Below are 14,940 nucleotides of genomic sequence, written 5' to 3'. Positions count from 1 at the left end.
AGGATTTTCGTTGTGAGTTATTGCGGGGATTAAGGAGGAGTTTACAGGAGTCACTACAGAGTCACACCAGTCAGGATGCAGCTCAGCCTACCTCCCACTTAAGTGACAGCAACTTAGTGAAGGTTGCCAATGACTTCCACTAGGCTAAATCTCCTGGCTATTTCTTAGCCCTTGCACTATGGTCTTTCACAAGAAACTACAATAAACCAAATGAATGTTAAAGGGTGCAATGCGATGGTGGTGTAAGCCTTCAATCCCAGCCCTTGGGAAGCAGAAGGACTCTGAGTTCAAGGCCAACCTGGTCTACAAAGTGAGTTCCAGGACAGCCAAAGGTACAAAGAGAAACTCTGTCTCGAGAAACAGACACAAACAAAAGTTAAAGAGCAGCTGTTATAATCAAGTGAGACTCGGTGAATATATATTCATCGAGTTGCAGATACACACACATATACATATATATAAAGCATAAATATATAACATAAACATATAAAACATATAAACACACACACACACACACACACAACTAGAAAAGATCATCCGAGTGAGATAATCCACACTCAGAAAAACAAACATGGTATCTCACTTATAAGTAGATTATAGCCATAGATAGAGTACAGGATAACCATTCTACAATCCACAGACCCAAAGAAGCTAAGTAACAAAAAGAGCCCAGGAAAGGATGTTTGAATCTCACTGAGAAGAGGAAATGAAATAGTCACAGGGGTAGAGGGAGGGATGGAGCAGGGTTGGAAAGGAGGTGGGCAGGGGAAGAGGAGGGGTGAGTGTTGGGAGAACTGCCATGGAGACTTAGCTGGGTCGGAACTCCCTCTGAGAAGTTTGAATATTAGATGTTTGATATAGGGAGGATGTATTGGCGATGGGAATGGCAATCGGGATTGTGCAACCATACGGTGTAGGGAAGACGGAGGGAGGGCTGACGGTGGAGACCATGCTTAGAAGGTGTAAAACCCTGGCTTTAATTCCCCAGCAATGCCCCTTTCCACCAAGACAAAAATAACAGAACAAGAAGCTTGAGCAGAATCCTAATTTTGAAAATTATCAACGGATGTGAATTTTTTTAAATGTACGAATGCCCTCTCTGCATGTACACCTGCATGTCAGAAGAGGGCATTAGATCCCTTCATAGATGGTCGTGAACCACCGTGTAGTTGCTGGATATTGAACTCTGGAAGAGCAGCTAGTGCTCTTAACTGCTGAGCCGTCTTACCAGTCACGAATGCTTTTAAAGCAAACCATGGGATTAGATACACCAAGATGTAAGTGCGGAGCAGAGGGGAGCTGGATTACAGAGCCCTCCATTACTCAGAGGGTCGGAGGGAGAGGGGCTTGAGGAGAGGAGAGTACACTGAAGTGTGGTGTGAAGGAAGAAATATGAGTCACTTAGGGGCCAAGTGAAGTGGATGTTTCTAATGGAGGAAGGTTTCACATGATGAAATTTTATGTCGAGGCCAAGCAATATAAGCACGGAGAGATGCTGGCGGTGTGAGCCGCTGCGTTCACTGTGATGCAATTGTTTCAAGTGTGTTCCCAAGGGGCTCTGTGTGCTCTTAACACGGGGTGTTCTGTAGCGTTTTCTTCTTTTAAAGAGCATGTAGACCATGTCTTCTCTTTTTCTCTATCTTTGATGCAATTGTTTCAAGTGTGTTCCCAAGGGGCTCTGTGTGCTCTTAACACGGGGTGTTCTGTAGCGTTTTCTTCTTTTAAAGAGCATGTAGACCATGTCTTCTCTTTTTCTCTATCTTAAAAATTTTATTTATTTTTATTTTATGGACATTGGTGTTTTGCCTGCATGCATGTCTGAATGCGAGTGTCCTGGTCCCCTGGAACAGCAGTTATGGGCAGTTGTGAGTTGTCATGTGGGTACTGGGAATTGAATCTGGGTCCTCTGGAAGAATAGCCAGTGCTCTTAACCGCTGATCCATCTCTTCAGTTCACTATAACATTTTTTTTAAAAGATTTTTTAATTTATTGATTATATGTAAGTACACTGTAGCTGTCTTCAGACACTCCAGAAGAGGGAGTCAGATCTCGTTACGGATGGTTGTGAGCCACCATGTGGTTGCTGGGATTTGAACTCTGGACCTTTGGAAGAGCAGTCGGGTGCTCTTACCCACTGAGCCATCTCACCAGCCCAACATTTTCTAATAGAAGATATTTAATTGGCTTAGAAATTTTGACGATGCAAATAAAAGAGGGAACAGTTTGACATAAGGTGTAAGATCTGGGGGTACAGGGACACTTGGCCTTGGACAGACACATGGACACAATAGTTTTTGGGAGAGGCAGCCTAGCAGGTGTGGAGGCAGAGGCATTAGGAATATTCCCTTCTGTTATTTTCTCAGTTCTCTGAGGAGCAAGGCCGCGTGTCCCCTTTCACAAGACAGGCCTACATTTGAGTAGATTAGTGGGTTCCTAACATGTTAATGTTTAAATCCGGAACAGAGAGCTTTCAAACAGCCCTTCTTGACATTTGTTGACCTAGGACTGTAATGTCTGCCTTCCATCTCCTGCTAAGTGCCTGAGTTCTATTCTCTCATTTCCCGAGTGTCAGAAGTCCCCTCTTCTGCTGGCCACAGGTGCTTCAGTCTGTGGAAACGGTACTTCGCTGGGGTGGGGTTATCAGTGTGCTAAGGACTGTAGATTCCATTACTGCCCTGCAAGCCTTCCCTCTCTTCCTGCCATAGAAAATGACAGAGTCATTTAAAATCTTAACCAGGGGCTGGAAAGATGGTTCAGCGGTTAAGAACACTGACTGCTCTTCTGAAGGTCCCAGCAACCACATGGTGGCTCACGACCACCCGCAATGAGATCTGACTCCATCTTCTGGAGTGCTGAAGACAGCTACAGTGTACTTAGATATAATAAAATAAATAAATCTTAAAAAAAAAATCTTGCCGGGCGTGGTGGCGCATGCCTTTAATCCCAGCACTTGGGAGGCAGAGGCAGGCGGATTTCTGAGTTCGAGGCCAGCCTGGTCTAGAGAGTGAGTTCCAGGACAGCCAAGGCTATACAGAGAAACCCTGTCTTGAAAAAAAAAAAACAAAAACAAAAAACCAAAAAATCTTAATCAGTTTTGGTTCCTTGGCAGGTTGGCCAGAATCTTAGACGTTGTTCCATTGATGTGAAGAGGCACCAGGACCAAGTCAATTGGGAGCTGGCTGAGGGTTTCAGAGGCTCAGTACATGATGATCACGTAGGGAGCACGGTGGCAGGGAGTTTGGTGGCAGAGAGCATGGTACGGCAGCAGGCAGGCAGGTTGTGTGCTGGGGAAGGAGTTGAGAGCTAATCCTTTTGTGTGTGTGTGTGTGTTGGGGGGGGGAGGCTGGCATAGGCTTTTGAAACCCCACAGCTCACCTCCCAGTGCCACACTGCTCCAACAAGGCTACCCCTCCTGAGCCCTCTTAAATGGTATCACTCCCTGATGACTAAGCATTCAAATATAAGAACCTATGGGGCCATTTCTTATCAAACCACCACAGCAGGTCCCAACCTGTAAGGACCTGGAGAGGAGGCTGGGCATTCTCTGTGAGGATCTGCATGGTTTTCAGCAGGGAGCACCTCAGCTTCCCACTTTTCCCTCTGCTGCTGGGCCTGGCTCCCTCCCTCCTCCTCCCTCCTCTTCCCTCCCGACCCCCATCCCCTTTCTTCTCAACCCCCCCTCCCTTTTGTGGTGTGGGGAACCAAGGGCATCATGCATTGTGCACAGAGCAGGCAGGTGCTCCTGAGCTAGGCTCCTTCCAGACCTGCCTGTGTCCTGAACAGAGGCTCAGTGATGAGCAGAGGCAGTGACCTGGGCCCGAGGGCTTGCCTAAACGGACTCTGTGCTGATACCCTTACTTTCAGCATCCAGTCCTGCTCCTCAGCTCATGCTAACCAACTTGGCTCATGGTTTCAGGTTTTGTTTAAAAAAATAAATAAATGCAAGGCTGAGTATGTCGGCTCATACTTGTTTTTGTTCGTTTGTCTGTTCAGTGTTTTGTTTTTTTTGAGACAGGGTTTCTTCCTCTGTGTAGTCCTGGCTGTCCTCAGACTTGCTCTGTGGATCAGGCTGGCCTTGAACTCAAGAGATCTACCTGCCTCTGCCTCCTGAGTGCTGAGATTGAAGGTGTGCGCCGCCGCCGTCACCACCACCCAGCTTCATACTTGTAATCCTATTACTTGGGAGACTGAGGCAGGAGGATTGCTGTGAGTTCCAGGCCAGCCTGACCTACACAGAAAGTTCCAGGGCAGCCTAAGCTACAGAATGAACTCCTGTCTCCAGAACAAACCAAGAATCCAGCAGGGATGAACTACAGCCACACCCCTTTCTCCCTAGGGCCCAGGCTTGCTGTGGTCCTCCTGTCCCAGCTTCCCAAGGGCTGGAATTACAAGCCTGCATACCATGGTGTTCTGGGAGAAAATCTGAAAACTTTTCTGAAGAGTTCTGGTGGCCTCCTCTGAGTACCCCGAGGTCACTGCAAAGCCTCACCTGGATCTGCCATTGGACCTGAACCCACCCTTGTGATAGGCTGCAGTTAGCTGCGTCTGTCTCCAGCACCACATCTGGCTGTCCCTTTATTTATCCCCCCTTCACCCCCATTTCCTCCTGGTATCTAACGCATCTCTCCTCACTCTCCTCCCCACCCCCACGCCTACCTGAACATCCTCAGTTACCTTTCCTGTCTGTCCAATTGTCACTCGTTCTGTAGGTCTCGGCGGGAAGCATCACTTCTGTGAAGTGACAAATCTAATTTGTCATTTCAGTTGTCGGAAGCCAGAGCTTCCGAGATGCACCATGAAGAAGATTAGAGGCTGACTACAGGGGCCCCAGGTGAGTGAGAGGAAGAGAATGACATGGGACTGCAAACTCCAGAGGTGGCTCAGATGCTGGAGTCGACCATTCTGTGCAGGGCTGGAAGAATTCTTTCTCCTCAGGGCCTGGGTCTCAAGCTGAGAAAGTGCCCCCTTCCTCCTGGACCCCCGCCATGCTCCAAATAATTCTATCATTTAAGTGTGGATCCCAAGAGAAGTCACCTCCCCTGCCTCGCACAGTGGTGCTCTCTGCCTGTGACTCTTCATACCCTGCTTTCAGCCAAACCAAGACAGACACTTTAACCCCATTCCCCGTGGCCTGAGTGCAGGGCCTACCAGGTTTGTTTTGGCCCCTGGTTACTGCCTGTGGTTGGCTTGCTCCATTGCTGGGGGCCTGTAGCAAGGCAGACCATCCTGGTGGTGGTGTAAGTGAACTTCACATCATGATATCCAGGAAGGAGAGAGAAGGAACGACGAATGGACTCCGCCCTAAGTGGTCTGCTTTTTCCAGATAGGCCCCACGTCCTGATAGCTCATTCAGGAACTGTCTTAGTTAGGGTTTTACTGCTGTGAGCAGACACCATGACCAAGGCTATTTTTATAAGGACAACATTTAATTGGGGCTGGCTTACAGGTTCAGTCCATTATCATCAAGGTGGGAGCATGGCAGCATCCAGGCAGGCATGGTGCAGGAGGAGCTGAGAGTTCTACATCTTCATCTGAAGGCCGCTAGGAGAATACTGACTTCTGGCAGTTAGGAGAAGGGTCTTAAAGCCCACGCCCACAGTGACACACCTAATCCAACAAAGTCACACCTCCTAATAGTGCCACTCCCTTGGCCAAGCATATTCAGACTATCACATGAACTTATCAGTGGTGGCACCCATTGATAAGTTATTCCTTCCGGATCCCCAGTAACACCACTGGCTGTGGACCAAGCCTGCGAGGGGACACTGTGTACCCAAACGTATCCTTTCAAGAAGTTGTGAGGCTCAAAATCTCACCTTCAAATATTCTGCCTGAACTACAGTATACATAAGCACACAGGCAGACAAAGCACAGAAGAAGACTGTGGTAACAGGGGCACAGGTCTGGGTTCCCCAACTACCGGGTGTTCAATCTAACCCTGCCCCACAATAGTAGTTCCTGGGCCTGCTACAGAGCAGCAGTGTGGGTCAGAGTGGGGCCTAGCATGCAGGAGACCCTGAGGTCAATTCTTCACATTACTAAAGAAGAAAAGAAGCTGGGTGTTGGTGACCCAGGCCTTTAATCCCAGCACCTGAGAGGCAGAGAGGCACGTGGATCTCTGTCAGCTGAGGCTAGCCTGGTCTACAGAATGAGTTCCAGGACAGCTAGGGCTACGCATAGAAATCCTATCTCAAAAACAAAACAAAAAACAAAAAGAAAAAAGAAAAGAGGAAGCGAGGGTTGGCGAGATGGCTCAGTGGGTAAGAGCACTGACTGCTGTTCTGAAGGTCCTGAGTTCAAATCCCAGCAACCACATGATGGCCTGTAACCATCTGTAATGGGATCAGATGCCCTCTTCTGGTGTGTCTGAAGTCAGCTACAGTGTACTTATTTACAATAATAAATACATTTTTGGGCAGAAGCTAGTGGGGCCGACTGGAAAGAGAAGAGGTCCTAAATTCAATTCCCAACAATCACATGAAGGCTCACAGCCATCTGTACAGCTACAGCGTATTCACATACATCAAACAAACAAATAAATATTAAATAAGTAAATAAATCTTTTTTTAAAAAAAAGAAAAAGAAAGTAGACCTAAACTTCACAAGGCAGGTGATGAATATAATTTACTCCAAAGCATGAATGGGTAATAGGTGGCTAGGTCATTGGCTTTTTACTAATACTTTACTTTTGGAGGCTATGAAGTCTAGGCTGGCTACGAAAGTGTGGTGAGTTCTTTGTAGAGTGGATTCATGGATATGCTGGAGGCAAATCTGGAGCTCCTCACTGGCCCACGTTCTCTGGATGCTGGAGAGAGACAGGCGCGTAGGCAGTCATCCTTCCACCAGACTCGGCTGTCTCCTGGCTGGCCTATCATATCTAATTCTTTTTAAAGATTTATTTATTTATTATATGTAAGTACACTGTACCTGTCTTCAGACACTCCAGAAGAGGGTGTCAGATCTTGTTACAGATGGTTGTGAGCCACCATGTGGTTGCTGGGATTTGAACTTCAGACCTTCGGAAGAGCAGTCAGGTGCTCTTACCCACTGAGCCATCTCACCAGCCCCTAATTCTTTTTTAAACTCAAAGTCCTTTGGTCTCAACCCCTGTTTTGGTTTGTATGTGCTTGGCCCAGGCACTATTAAGAAGGTGTGGTCCTGTTGGAATAGGGGTGTCACTGTGGGCGTGGGCGTGGGCTTTAAGACCCTCATCCTAGTTGCGTGGAAGCCAGTATTCTGCTAGCAGCCTTCAGATGAAGATGTAGAACTCTCAGCTCTGCCTGCACCATGCTTGCCTGGATGCTGCCATGTTCCTGCCTTGATAATGGACTGAACCTGTAAGCCAGCCCCAATTAAATGTTCTTATAAGACTTGCATTGGCTTTTCACCAAGATGTCGACGAACGCGAAGAAGGAAGCTCCTGCCCCTCCCAAAGCCGAAGCCAAAGCGAAGGCCTTGAAAGCTAAGAAGGCGGTGCTGAAAGGCGTCCACAGCCACAAAAAGAAGATCTGAACGTCACCCACCTTCCGGCGGCCCAAGACCCTGCGGCTCCGGAGGCAGCCAAAATATCCTCGGAAGAGTGCGCCCAGGAGAAACAAGCTTGACCACTATGCTATCATCAAATTCCCACTGACCACTGAGTCAGCCATGAAGAAAATAGAGGACAACACTCTTGTGTTCTTTGTGGATGTCAAGGCCAACAAGCATCAGATCAAACAGGCTGTCAAGAAACTCTATGACATTGATGTGGCCAAAGTCAATACCCTGATAAGGCCCGACAGAGAGAAGAAGGCGTCTGCTCGCTTGGCTCCTGATTATGATGCCCTAGACGTTGCCAACAAGATTGGGATCATCTAAACTGAGTCCAGATGGCTAATTCTAAAAAAAAAAAAAAAAAAAAAAGACTTGCATTGGTCATGGTGTCTGTTCACAGCAGTAAAACCCTAACTAAGACAGCCTCTATCCCAGCTTCCCTTAGGGGAGACGTGGAACAGCTGTCAGTGGTTCATGGTTGGAAACTGACCCTAGAGAGTTCATGTGTTAATGGGTGAGTGGACCTGAAGTTGGAAGTGTGTCCTTTTTGGGGGGAGACTCCTAAGCCAGACCTCCATTCTTGACATCTTTCCTGGGTTTTGGAGCCTCACCATGGCCTACCTGTAGGACACTGCTTTCTCGATGTCTTGCAGGGACCCCTACATTCTCTCTCTTTTTAAAGTGTTTTCTTCTTTGTGAGTTTGACAGCATGCACCCAGTCCCACTCATCTCCCTGTCCCCTCATATCTGCCCTCTGCCCTTGCAACCTCCCCCCCAAAATAAAAAACACACAAACAAAAACCAAACCAAACCAAAAACCCAAACCATTTGGGAATCTTGTGGAAGCTATAGTGTGTCTCAGTGTGTCTCACAGTACACCCCTCTGTCCACACATCTTCACTTGTGAGTGTTCATGGTAGTAAGTTGTTGGTCTGGTTCGAGGTCTGTGACTTCTGTGACCTCATCAATATTGGATCCTCATCCGGACTCCTCCCAGTTATTGCCTTGTGTCATGGAGATCCTGTGGCTTTGGATCAGCAGGACCAGCCTTTCATGTGCTCCAACAGTTGACAGGCCAACTCAAAGCCCTGGGTCTGCACCAGGGTGGTAGCTGAGCTGGCCAGCTGTCTGGCTATACCTTATCCGAACCACCAGGGCATGCTTTCCAGTGCCATACCAGCTAGGCCACCCAGTGGCTGCCATTGGCAGGGGGCAGAGGCAGCTCTCCTACTCTCATGCCCAGGGGCCAGTTCATCCACACCCAGGCCTCCAGAGCAGCTCCACTATGCTGCCCATAAGGTGTGAGGCCCATTCTCCCAAGTGTTGCAGCCAATGAGGGGCCACGTCAGCTCTCCTGCACCCACACCCTTGGGCAGCTCACCAGTGCCCCCTCCATTAAGGCCAGTTCTACTGTGCTGCCCAGGCGAGGTGCAGAGCCTGCCCTCCCACTTTCATGACAGCGGGGGCGGGAGGGGGGAGGTGGGGGAGGATATCATTACCGTGCCCTCTACACCTTATGGCAGACAAGTGGTGGGGCCAGTTCTACTTTCATCCTTGGGGGCCAGCTCACCTGTGCCCCTGCCACCCGGGCCAGCTCCACTGTGCTGCTCTGGTGAGGCACAGGGCCCACTCTTCCGAGTGCTGCTGCAGGTAAGGGGCAAGGGCATTTCTCCCCAGTGCTGCTGGGGGTGGTGGTGGTGGGGACAGTTCTGCACAGCCCCTGGACACCCATGTGGTCCCAGGTGGCCGCCTGGATCGGGGGAATCACCATAGTGGTAATGTGAGCCAGGGACATTGACACCAACCCCTGTCACTGCATAGCCGTGGACCCAGACATGGCCCTTGGTGGCAGCGCGGGTTGGTGCTTTATCATGATCTCCTACTCCATCTTCCTTCACAGGACTCAGGCTGTTCTGCTTCTCTTCCTCTCCCATCTGTCCATCAGAGGTCACACTGTAGTGGCTCCTGCTGCAGGCGGGCCATGGGCTACTGTGCTGTGTGACAGAGGGTGGGTCTGTGGGCATCTTTACCTTCCCACACACCGTGTGGCATGGCGGCTGGTCAGCAGGTCTCTGGATGTCTCCTGAGCTTATTTTTAACTTTCGCTGGCATCAGCAGAGCCCAGCCCAGCCCTGGGATACCTCCTTGCTTCTGACCTCCGCTTTCTTTTTAAAATATTTATGTGCACGTTTCATCTGCATCGATGTGTGTGACATGCATGCCTGGTGCCTTTGGAGCCTAAAAGGAGGGCTTCAGATCCCTGGAACTGTAGTTTTAGAGAGCTGCCGTGTAGGTGCTGGGTACCGAACCCAGATTCTTTGCCAGAATAAATGCTCTTAACTGCTAAGCTACCTCACCAGCCCCCGACCTCCGTTCTGAAGAAGGGCTCGTCTTCTGTCTAACCCTGACTCTTCTCTCAGCTTCGCAGGGCCATGAAGAGCAACCACAGCACTATGTTACCCAATTACAAGTCATGACTGACAACCTAGCCATCTTCCGTGATTCGTGCCTCATGCTTGCCCCTTATCCAGTCACAAGATGCTGTGGTCTCGCCTTCCTCTAAACCTTCCTTCCGGTGCTGCAGCCTGATACAACCTGGGCAGTGATTCTTAACCCGTGGGCCACGATCCATTTGTGGGGGTCAAATGACCCTTCCACAGGGGTCGCCTAAGACCATCTGAAAACACAGATATTTGCATTACGGTTCAAAACAGTAGCAGATTACAGTTATGAAGTAGCAATGAAAATGTTATGGTTGGGGGTCACACCATGAGGAACTGCCTGGCGCTGGACGTGGGAAAATACAGGGGTGGGAGAGACCCGAGTCCCAACTCAGGAAGACGGGACAGGTGGATGCAGGAGACTGGACAGGCAGATGCTGGAGACTGCCGCGGGACCCCATAGAACCACCTTGGGAAGGGTGTCGGGCGGGCCGTGTGAGGCCGCCTGACCCTGCTCGGAGGTGAGTGGGGAAGGCACAGTCCGACTCTCAGGCACCACAGAGAAAGAGCGGGCTCTGGGGTCTCTGGGCCTAACGGAAGTCAGATACAATAGGTTCTCATTCTCTGACATTCCAGTCTCGGCTGGATGTCCAGGAAGAGCTGAGAACAAAGTGTGTGTGTGTGGAGAAGGGGCAAGGGGAGAAGGTGCTGGGTGGTTCCTGCCATGGTTTTAGAGCTTTATTGTAGAAAAGGAGGGAGGGAGGGGAGGAGGGAGGGAGGGAGGGGAGGAGGGAGGGAGGGAGAAGAGGAGGAGAGGGGAGGGGAAGGGAGGGGGGAGGAAGAGAGAAGAGGAGGGGAGGGGAGGAGAAGAGAAGCGAATCAGAGGGTGGCCATGGCCACATGGAGAAAGAGGAGAAGGGAGGGGGAGAAGAAGAGCAAGAGGTGAGAGTAAGAGAACAAGAGCTTGCTGGGCAGTGGTGGCACACACCTATAATCCCAGCACTTGGGAGGCAGAGGCAGGAGGATTTCTGAGTTCGTGGCCAGCCTGGTCTACAGAGTGAGTTCCAGGACAGCCAGGGCTACACAGAGAAACCCTGTCTTGAAAAAAAAACAAAGAGGAAGGGAGGGAGGGAGGGAGGGAGGGAGGGAGGGAAAGAGAGAGAGAGAGAGAGAGAGAGAGAGAGAGAGAGAGAGAGAGAGAGAGAGAGAGAGAGAGAGAGAGACCAGACAGCTTACCTGACTGATGGCCACAGAATTATGCAGCTTGGGTCTCGTTAGGAGCCTATGTCTGGGAGCATGGCAAACGGGCCTTCTGTCCCTTGCAGATTCATCTGCTGGGTCTCCAGGGTTTGAACTTAGCTTGACCAGAAAACAGGCTGCCTTTCACCGTCCCACAAGGAACTGTATTAAGGGGCGCAGCATTAGGATGTTTGAGAGCCACTGTTCTGGGGGAGCTTATGACTCACTGTGGACTCCACTGAAGCCCACTTAATGCATCGCAAGAAAACTGACCATTCAAAAATGCAGGGCTGGCCTTTGGGAGTGCAGCCCAATGTGCAGTGCTTGGCTGGTATATGCACAAAATGATGGGTTTTAACTTCAGTACTGAAGAAGGTAAACACAGTGCAGTTTATTACAGCATTTTCCCTCTTAGTGCCCCCAGTGGCTCCTAATTATTAATATGGCTGTCCTAACTTATTTACAGGGCCCTATAGTTGCCTTTCTTCCCCACCAGTCCATCTGTGATTGGCACTTTTTGTTATAATTTTTATGGATTAAATATATTGTGGTTTGGCTACTTGAATTTTATGTCTGTCTGGTAAGATATGTTCGAGAAAATAGTAATTTCACAGTTATTGGCACAGAGTTGCTTACAGTACTATTTATTGTTATTATTATTATTATTTTGTTTTTTTTTGAGATAGGGTTTCTTCATGTAGCCTTGGCTATCCTGGAACTCACTCTGTAGACCAGGATGGCCTCTAATTCAGAGATCTGCCCGCCTCTGCCTTTCAAGTATTGGGATTAAAGGCTTGTGTCACCACTGCCCAGCCAACACCCCTCTCCCACCTTTACCTACAGCGCTATTTTTTTAAGCTGTTGATTATTGGTAATTTTATGCATTTTAAAGTTCCTAATACCAGGATGTAGCTCAATTGGTTGGGTGCTTGTCCTGTCTAGCATGCATGAAGTCATGGGTTCAGTCCCCAGCACTGTATAAAACTGAGCATGGTGGTACATGCCTGTAACCCCAAGTTTATTTACATGTGTGTTCTCTATGTGTCTTGTGTTCAGGTGCACATACTCCATTACATGTATGTGGAGGTCAAAGGAAAATTTTGGGTGTCAAACCTCACCTGCCACCTTGAGACTGGCTCTCTCCTGTTCATTGCTTGCACATGCCAAGGGAACTGTTGCAGGGTTCTTCTGTCTCCACCTCCCACCCTCCAGGAGAGGCTCATCTGGAACTAGAGTCTTGTATTCTACTGAGTTTTCAGGATCCAAACCAAAACTCAGGTTGTCAGGCCTGTGTGGCAAGCATGTTACCCACTGAGACATTCCCCCAGTCCTGTGACTCCCCCCACTTAGTCTGTTGTGGCAGGTGCATAGCATACTGTCAGCCTGTCTTCTGCAAGAATGGAAGTATTTATCCATCCATCCATCCATTTATTTACTCATTCATTCACTCATTCATCTATTTATTTATTTGAGACAGAGTCTCTTTAAATAGCCCCAGCTGTTCTGAAACTCACTGTGCAGACCAGGCCAACCTTCAACTCATAGAAATCTGCCTGCTTCTGCCTCTCGAGTGACGGGATAAAAGGCTTTTGCAACCATGCCAGACCTAATAATGGAGATTTATAATTTTTCCTTAGGGTTTTTTTTTTTTTTTAAATGGTGCTAGGGACCAAACCCAGGACAGCACGCATACTGAGGTCCAGCTGTCAGTGAGCTTGCCGCTGCCTCTGTATAAAGCACACCCAGTAGTATACTCAGTTCTGAGCACTCAAGTATGCTGGTGGTGGAACCCAGGGTCTCAGGCACGCTGACACAAACTCTTACACTGTGCTACACTCCCAATCCCAAATGTCCACCAGATGGATGGTTTCTGAGTTACTTTGTATGGTTGTTATCTTCATTCCCACTCTTTCCTTTGAGACGGTGTTTCACCATCTAGTCTGGGTTGGCTTTGAACTCAAAGTGATCTTTTGCCCAAAGTTGCACCCCAACCCACCCCTCCCCCACCCCGACCCCCGCTCCCTGTTAGTTTTGGAATTACAGATGTGCTGCCAGCTACAACGCTTGCCACACTTGGCTCCCTGTTGTAACGCAGAATCAGTCCCTAAACCACGTTAGGAACCCTGGACTCCAGTTTCCAGGATGGACCTGGCCTTTGAATCTGCATTCCCTTGGTCCTCCTGCTCCTCAATCTTTGGACCCTTCTACTCAACTCACAGGCCTATTCAAAACGACAAACCAACCCCAATCCCACTTCTTCTTCCGGCAGCGTGTGTGGGCTTACACATAGGTATCGGATGGAAAGCTGCTTCACGGTAGCAGCTGTTGCACCTTCCTGTTTTCCTCTTTATGCGCATGCTCCTCAAAGACCTTGCTCAGTGCCTCGTCTACAGTTGCTGATTAGTGAAGGTGACATCGAATAGCTCGAAGAACATACATTTACTCATTAAATTCATTTTCTAAGTCAGAGAGCAATGCACCATTTCCCTCTCTTTCACCTGCAGTTGGATCCTCTCAGTTTCTTCTGCTATGCCTTTGGGCCACCCAGCCCTGCTGGCAAGCTGGACTCCTGCACTGAGCAGTTCTGCCAGCAGGTGGCACTGGAAGTCCACAGCTGAGCCAGTCTCTGCTCCTGCCTGACTTCTCATGACCCCTGTGGGTTTGGTCTGCTCGAGGCTTGCACCCTGGAGCTAGCACTAGCCTCCTTGGCCCGTGAAGTTTCTTCTTAACTGTGTGGCAGCAGCCATTGTCCACCTCTCCCCTTTCCTCCTTTCCCTAGAGTATGTGCTTCAGCCATAGCAGAAACAAGGTGGGGCACTAGAAGCAATTGAAAAAAATTTTTTTTTTTTTTTTTTTTTTTTTAAATCATGGAGCATTCTTAAGTTGCCCTTAGCAACAGTTTCTAAGATTCCTCTTCTGGTCTCCTAGGATAACAGTGAACCTCGGGTTAAGGAAGCCCAGCCGCTCCCCTGAAGAGTTCTTGTGGGGGGAAGTAAATGTCCCACCCAGCCCGTGGATGGCTTTCTGGAGAAGGGAAACGGGGGAGAGGGTGAGCGGGGATTACTGGGTCATATTTAAGACACACTTACACTGCACCGATGCCTCAGGCTTAGAGCACCCAGCACAGCAAAGCCCGCACTTAAGACTCCAGGCAGAGTGGTGAAGACGGGGCACGTCTCAGCGGAGAGCGAAGCCGGCCTCGTGGAAGGGAGGCATAGAGGAAGTGCCCACCTCTGCTTTCCTGTGCAGGTGTGGGCAGAGGCCCCAGCTCTCTTGCTGCCCAATCACCCCTGGCTGTGTTCTGAGTCAGGGTGGAGTCCCACGCTGAGGCAGACCCTGGAGGTTCTGGAGAGCTGAAGCAGGGGCTCATAGGAGGGAACTTCGGGCCCATCCAGCTCAATCTATCATTTCACAGATGAACGAACAGATGGGGACCGGGCTCAGCACCACTGAGCGGTGGAGCCGAGTCCATCAGACAACACTGTTGCTATGGTTCTCAATGCACATCCAACATACCGGATGCTCATAGGTCTGTGTCAGGGACTGTGTGTGACAGTTCCTCGGAAGCAACACTTCAAAGGAGATGGCACAATGCTACCCTAATGTGCAAACATGTGTCTTTTGTACCTGCCTCAAGTTGCTTGTGACGAGAGAGCATCAGTCTCTGGCTGATGACAAAAAACAAGGGCCCAGAGGAACGGCCTAAAAGAAAGAAAGGACACAGAGC

At 49.4% G+C, this 14,940-nt stretch overlaps 1 pseudogene; it reads left to right on the top strand.

Moving 5' to 3' along the window:
* Nucleotides 1-7,377: 7,377 nt before the first annotated feature.
* Nucleotides 7,378-7,882, top strand: Gm7413 (annotated as a pseudogene).
* The last annotated feature ends 7,058 nt before the right edge of the window (nt 7,883-14,940 follow it).

This window comes from Mus musculus, chromosome 10, assembly GCF_000001635.26.
Source record: "Mus musculus strain C57BL/6J chromosome 10, GRCm38.p6 C57BL/6J".
Taxonomy (NCBI): domain Eukaryota; kingdom Metazoa; phylum Chordata; class Mammalia; order Rodentia; family Muridae; genus Mus; species Mus musculus.
The sequence above is the reverse complement of the archived record's forward strand: the minus strand, read 5'-3'. Positions and strand labels throughout refer to the sequence as shown.